Genomic DNA, 7,180 nt, shown 5'->3' with positions numbered 1-7,180 from the left:
TCTTCATGACTCTTTTTCCTAATGTGTAAAGTCAGAATCATGATATTATTGACCTAATGAAGTTGTGGGGAGGATTAAATGAAAAAAGTACATGTTAATTTTTTATAACAGTGCTTGACACATACAAGGAGCTCAATTAAAGAACAGACTAACGTGATAGTGACAAGGAGTTGAGCAGAGGTGGGTCTAAGTTTAATAAGCCCGGAAGCTTATGTCATTTGGAGGATTCTTTTTTTAAAAAAAAAATACAAAATTTCTTGACAAGTATAAGAAACAGAAAGATAAATGTGGCTGAAGTGTGGAAATAAAGGGACATATGGGCTGAGGTGAGGTCAGAGAGGTAGTCTGGGGTGGAGCCCCATTGGACCCCACACAAACTCTTTAGTTTGGATTTTAGTCTAACTACAATAGTTAGCCTCTGGAAAGTTTAAAACAATGGATTGATGCGATCTTATTCTTGTTTTAAAAATAGCACAATGGCAGCTGTAAGGAGAATAAATTCTACAGGAGGAAGAAAGGAAGCAGAAGACTGATGAGGTGCCGGCAACAGAGGAGAGACAGTGTTGCCTTTAGTTAGGGTGGTAGCCACAGAGAGATAGAAGAAAAATGGATGAATTTGGGCTTATTTTTAAAATATAGTCCAAAAGGAGTTTTTAATGGATTTAATTTTAAGATAAGTGAAAAAAATCAAGAAGACTGAGGTTTCTAGCTTGAGCCAAGTTATGCCGTTAGATGTGCCAAGACTTTTAATTAGGCTCTTGGTTTCAGATTATATTCTTTCTTAGGATTATGCATCCATTTTTATGATTAAGATTTCAAAGTCTTAAGAGTGCTAGCTGATATTTCTGTGTACTTCCTCCATCCTCACAGAGCTCTGCAAACTGCTGTTTTCCTGGTCACTTTCACTTGCCAGTTCCAAGGGTTAAATTTTATTCTGTATTCTCAACTATTGCAAAGTGGAATTCAGCTGTTCCATTCTCCTGCTTGTTGAAACACTTTTCCTATCAGCCTCCAGCTCACTACCTTCCCCTGATTCTCCCCTGGTGTTCTGGCTCCTCTGGCTGCCTTGTCTCCATCTCTATGCCTACCTCTCCTCTGCCCAATTCTCTGGCACTGGAGTCCCTGGGCTCTTGTCTTTGATTCTCTTTAGCTTCCCAGCGTCACGCCCTTGGCAACGCCCTCATCTGTGTTGTGATGACTTCCATATCTCCATGATAATAGCGCCTATCCTTATTGCTGCCTGGCCCTCTGCTAATTGCTGTATACATTTTCTCATTTAATCCATTCCTCAAACCCTTGGAGGAATATGTTCTTATCACTACTTTCAAATGAGGAAACTGACTCAGTAAAGTTAAAGTTCTTATCTAGGCTCTCATAGCTAGTAAATGTTAAAGCTGGATATTGGACCCAGGCCTGGGTGACTCATAGGCTGTTTTTATAACCACTGTGCTTTACTGCCTCTGAGCTCCAGTTCAGATGGCCACATTTCTAGACCTGTGCATCTAGCTGCCTAATGGATCCATGTGTACAGGCACTTCAAACTGATCTCCCAACATGCTCTATAACAAAAGTGATACACTATTTTTGGTTTTGCCTTATACTCAGTCTTCAAAATTATAAATATTCATGTCTCTTTCTTTCACTCAAACCTTTACATTCTCTTAATCCCCAAAGACTACCTTGAGTGTTTCCCTTGGCTCTATCTTTGTATCTCCACTATTGTTGAGTCATTTCTTGACTCCCAATTCTTTCCTCAAACCAGTTGGTCCTGTTATCTAATTTCACAGTTATTTTTTGAAAAAATAAATCCTACCATTTTACTTAAAAACCTTTCTTGAGTAAGTCACTCAAATCTCTTTACAATTGTCCCAGCCAGGCCCCAGGCAAGATGTTTGGTCCACACGAGTATATTATTTTTCAGGTACATGTAGGTCCTATTATGATGAAGAAAATTCATGTTTATATAAAGATTTTCTTAAATCATGTTTTTCATTATCTATGTCTTCAATCAATGGCTTACTGAAAGTACAATTTATGATGCTTGAGATCTTTCGATGTTATAAAAAGGATTCTCATACTTGAAATCTATGACTTGTGTGAAATCAACCAAATCAAGACTTGTGTGAAAAACTTCTTTTGGTTTCAGAGCTTAGAGAACTTCTTCAGCTACCATTATTCCATGGCCATGGATCCTGAGGCCAAAGGCATATTCTTCTGCATAGCAGTTTGGATTTGTGTGGGCCTATGTAGAGGCAGTAGGTGGGGAAGGAGGTAATGCCAGCTCAAGCACCTTTGCTTAGAAATTGAGTTGATTCTCAATAGCACAGATCAAAGAATTTTTAAAATCTCCAGTACTTATGAGTTCCAGTAAGTGAATGGAGCAAGAAGAAAAAATATCTAGTGATAATTTAAAACTGTTTGATGAGGATTTTTAGGCTGGTTACTTTTAAAACTGCGGATGAGAAGCAGGCTCCGAGGACTGGAATTTTGCTTGCCCTTTTGAGACATTTGTGTTTGTGAAGGAAGGGGGGATGACCTTGTAGGGACCTGAAATTGGCCACCCCAGGATATGTCTCTTTGGCATCAGGATTGTTTTGGGCTGATTGCTTTCGATAAAGTGGGACAGGGAAGGAGGCTCTGGGGAATGGAACTTGCACTTGTTGGGACACATTTACATTTGTAAGGTAAATCTCTATCTGTAAAAGGTGCCTCCCTCTCTGTACCAGGAAGAAGAGGAGAGATGACCATATCCCTAGAAACTCTTAATGGGGAAGGCAAGAACTTAAGTTGGTTGCTGTCTGGCAATCTCATGTAACTGATTTAGGGTGGTGACTTCTGACCTTTACTTAATCCGATTTGATTCTTGTCTAAAAGTCATGGGATCACCCAATGACCAGACCCCACCTGCACTGATACCATTTTAACTTTTTTTCACATTCTTTCCTTTGTCTTGTAAAGAGATGAATCATATACTATGCCTTAAATTTAGCTCTAACCCTCAACTCCGGGCAGCAGCAGAAGCTCTGACTGCCCATGGGTCCTGTCCCCATGCCAGCGGGGGCAGCAGAGGCAGCAGCAGAAGCTCTGCCTGCCCATGGGTCCTGTCCCCATGCTACACTATTCTCTAAATAAAAGAGCACTATTGCCAGATCTTAAGAGTCTAAGAAATCTTTCTTTCGACTCCTCGGCTCACCGACACTGCATCATGTTAATACATGACAATTTGTTCTTCTATTGTGTCTTACAATAAAAAATGGATGATGAAGCTGGTTTCCATCCTAGCTAGTCACCTATATAAGTCAGCCTCATGCTACATGGACAATACATTGGGCTTGGAATCAGACAGATTTGGGTTCAAATGTTGGATAAACACAGATTAACCCTTTGACAGGTTGTATCTTTGAGCCTCAAGTCTCTCACTAAAAATAATTTTAAAAAGGAATAAAATACTTTAAAAAAGATGCTATGAGGTTGTGGGGACCTGAGGTTGGCCACCCAAGATATGTCTCTTTGGCATCAGGATTATTTGAGGCTGATTGCTTTTGATAAACTGGGACAGGGAAGGAGGCTCTGAGGAATGGAACTTGCCCTTCGTTAGGACACATTTACATTTGTAAGGTAAATCTCTATCTGTAAAGGTGCCTCCCTCTCTGTACCAGGAAGAAGAAAGGGAATGACCTTCTCTCTAGAAACTCTTAATCAATACCAAAGGCAAGGACTTAAATCTGCATTTTATTGTGCTAGTCTGGTAACCTCCTGTAACTGACTTCCCGCCCCCTCCCAACTTTGGCATTTCTTTAAGGATTAAGCATCTTTCCTTAGGCTAGGAACTGATTGCTGTGCTCACGTGTGACCACTCAGCTCAAGACAATAGACTTGCCTCCTGCTACACCCACTGAGATAGCAGACCACTACCTGCTGTGTCCATCAAGCACTGGGCTGAGGAGGGCAATCTTGTGACTATTGTGGGAGGGACATTTCAATCACATGTGAAACACCCTGTTTGGGGGTGTATAACCACTCTGTGCACCCCACTTCTTCGGTGCCCTTTCTTCCTTCGGGAAGAAAGGCCCTGGGCCATAGTTCCTCATAAAGCTTTGTTTAATTTTCTCTTGCTATTCTGTCTCATGTGAATTTAATTTGTTCTCCGGCCAGACAAACCTACATTTGGGAAGAGGAAATGTCCTCCTCCCCTACAAGGTGTAAATGAGATAAGTTTGATCTTTTGAAGGTTAACAACTGGTATTTTCCCTACTTAAGAGTGCCATATTTTACTAGCTCACATCTATTCAGTGCTTAGAATTCTAGGGCTAACAGGAATCTTAAGAGTGTATTAATTAGGGCTTATAGTCTGGCAGGTGTGGAAACCTCAAAATGCAAATTGCTTATGGTCACATCCAAAATCAACTATGTGACTAGAGCTTGAACCCAGGGTCTTACCTTATATCCTACTTGTAGTTTCTACTCTATGGATGGAGAGATTATATGGCAATTAAAAATAATGAAAAATCAACATTGAAGTGAACTGAATAAATATTTGAGAGTCGTCTTAGTGCTGGTGAATGCAGTGGTACTCCCAGTAATTTCTTTATTAGAAGATATCCTCAATCTGGTGGAGTCAAAGACATCAATTCAACCAAACCTAGCTGCAGTTGGGCTGGGATAGCTGCTGAAATAAAAACTTGAGCCTGCAGAGGGAGGGAGCTATTAATTTTGCCTGTAGACAAAAGGGAATGCTTCACTAAATCCATTATATGCATAATGAAAGTGGTTTTGCTATTCTAGCCATTCCTTTAGAAGTGTAGGGGAGGAAGACATTTCCTCTTCCCAAATGTGGGTTCATCTGGCCGGAGAACGAATTAAATTCACATGAGACAGAATAGCAAGAGAAAATTAAACAAAGCTTTATGAGGAACCATGGCCCAGGGCCTTTCTTCCCGAAGGAAGAAAGGGCACCGAAGAAGTGGGGTGCACATAGTGGTTATATACCCCCAAACAGGGTGTTTCACATGTGATTGAAATGTCCCTCCCACAATAGTCACAAGATTGCCCTGTCGGCACAGTGCTTGATGGACACAGCAGGTAATGGTCTGCTATCTCGGTGGGTGTAGCAGGAGGCAAGTCAATTGTCTGGAGCTGGGCGGTCACAGGTGAGCTCAGCAATCAGTTCCTAGCCTAAGGAAAGATGCTTAATCCTTAAAGAAATGCCAAAGTTGGGAGGGGGAGGGAAGTCAGTTACAGGAGGTTACCAGTGACTAGCACAATAAAATGCAGATTTAAGTCCTTGCCTTTGGTATTGATTAAGAGTTTCTAGAGAGAAGGTCATTGCCTTTCTTCTTCCTGGTACAGAGAGGGAGGCACCTTTCACAGATAGAGATTTACCTTACAAATGTAAACGTGTCCTAACAAAGGGCAAGTTCCATTCCTCAGAGCCTCCTTCCCTGTCCCAGTTTATCAAAAGCAATCAGCCTCAAATAATCCTGATGCCAAAGAGACATATCTTGGGGTGGCCATTTCCAGGTCCCCACAGTCCCGCCTTTGAAACTTTTTAAAGTTTCACAGTCCAGAAGCTGAGTGGTAGATTGTTTCATCTCACTGAACGCATTTCTTAGTCCTGTTAATATATCCCTCCAGTTAAAGTCATTTTAGAAGGCAGTGATGCAGGTGGGCTCCCAAAGTAAGGCCTATATTTTGGAAACAAGCAATCAGGTATTTAATAAGTATTTCTATGGAAATAAAAGAAAAACAAGGTTAATGGTTGGAGCAAATTATAAACTAGTTCCTGAGTCCAGCAGGCAGCCAGTAAAGAAGATTTCTAGATGTCAGAGTCAAAGCATCTTTTGCAGCGTGAAATGTCTCTGATGATGTCATCAGGCATTCAGATGGCTTGCAGTTTACACAGCAACAGACAGGAATCTCTCAAGTTTCTATCAAGTTGTCCAGCTTTAGTCTGCAAGGCTTCAGGAAAAAGAGCAGGTTCAATTCTCAAGGATTCCAAATGAAAATGAGGAAAAGATTGAAAACATTAGTTTGGAGATCTGTAACCAGATATTTCAGCAGAAGAATTCAGGATTCAGTCCAGTTCACAAGTAGGAAAAAAAACCCTCAAAGACAATTAACAGAACTAGGATCTAATATCCACAAATGTGTACTTTAGTTTTTCACCGAAACATAATTCTTCTCTCTAAAGTCACCCTCATTTTTACCAAAGATAGCCAAATTAAGACTAGTTGGTTTGCGATATAAGTTTAGTTTCAAGAAACTTGGCCCAATTATTTACGTAAGTGCAGCAAGAATAGCAAATGACCATTCAGGCTCTTAGATCTGCTTTGCTGGAATTTTTTATGAGGAATCTCAGATTGAACAGTAAAGGCCTCTCGAGGCCAGAAAAGCCAAGCCAAGGACTTGCCGTCAGATTTTGCCTGCAGTACCTACAGATTTGGGTGGATTCCTCTCTTCTTGAAGTCCCCCAAAATATTCCGAGGTTCCTTACACCTGCCAGATAAGCAAGCTTCCTTACTTACCAGGTAAGATTGCCAGAATCTCTGTAAACAAGGTACCAGGCCCATATTTCCAAGTGGCTTTATTTCCACAAAATCAACCTTGTTCCTCAAAGGCAGTATTGTCATATCCAAGTCTGTATGTTTCCCTCAAATATGACATTCCAGTCAAAGCTTTGGCAAGATAACCAATGTTTCCAATTGGGTCCTGTTATAAGGAAAACAGATTCTTATTGAACTTATGCAAATAACTATATTGCCATGAAATAACCATACTCACTCACTCACCAAGTTTCCAAATTCTGGAGGGATCAGGTAGGGAGAAAAAGATAAATGTTTCAGTTTTGCTCACAAAGGTATAATTTCACTAAATTGCTATAAGTCATAGCACAAGAAAAAAGAGAAAAAGATTTTCTTGAATCTGAAAAAACAAAGAAAACATCAAAAAATCAGCAATATTTCAAATAAAAGTCACAAAAATTATAATCATCCTCAGTTCATTCAGTCCTGTATAATCTGTTCTTGATCTTAATCTTCTGTTAGCAGTTTTATGAGGTCATCAGTTTCTCCTTTAGATTTCTGTAATTTCTTACCCAGTTCAGTTCTATGATCTGAAAGTTTATCAGAAAACTGTGTTCCAAAGTAAGTGTCAGAGTCCTTTCCATGAATCCCTCTGAAGA

At 40.3% G+C, this 7,180-nt stretch overlaps 1 long non-coding RNA gene across 1 annotated transcript; it reads right to left on the bottom strand.

Moving 5' to 3' along the window:
- Positions 1 to 5,665: 5,665 nt before the first annotated feature.
- Positions 5,666 to 6,709, bottom strand: LOC139082794 (uncharacterized). Its single transcript, XR_011539039.1, has 2 exons — positions 6,525 to 6,709; positions 5,666 to 5,958 (listed from the first exon to the last, which is right to left on the bottom strand). It is a non-coding gene; the product is annotated as an uncharacterized lncRNA (long non-coding RNA).
- Between the last annotated feature and the right edge of the window lie 471 nt (positions 6,710 to 7,180).

The sequence above is a fragment of the Equus przewalskii genome, chromosome 4 (assembly GCF_037783145.1).
Source record: "Equus przewalskii isolate Varuska chromosome 4, EquPr2, whole genome shotgun sequence".
NCBI classification, from domain to species: Eukaryota; Metazoa; Chordata; class Mammalia; order Perissodactyla; family Equidae; genus Equus; species Equus przewalskii.
This window is presented reverse-complemented; position numbering and strand designations above follow the sequence as displayed.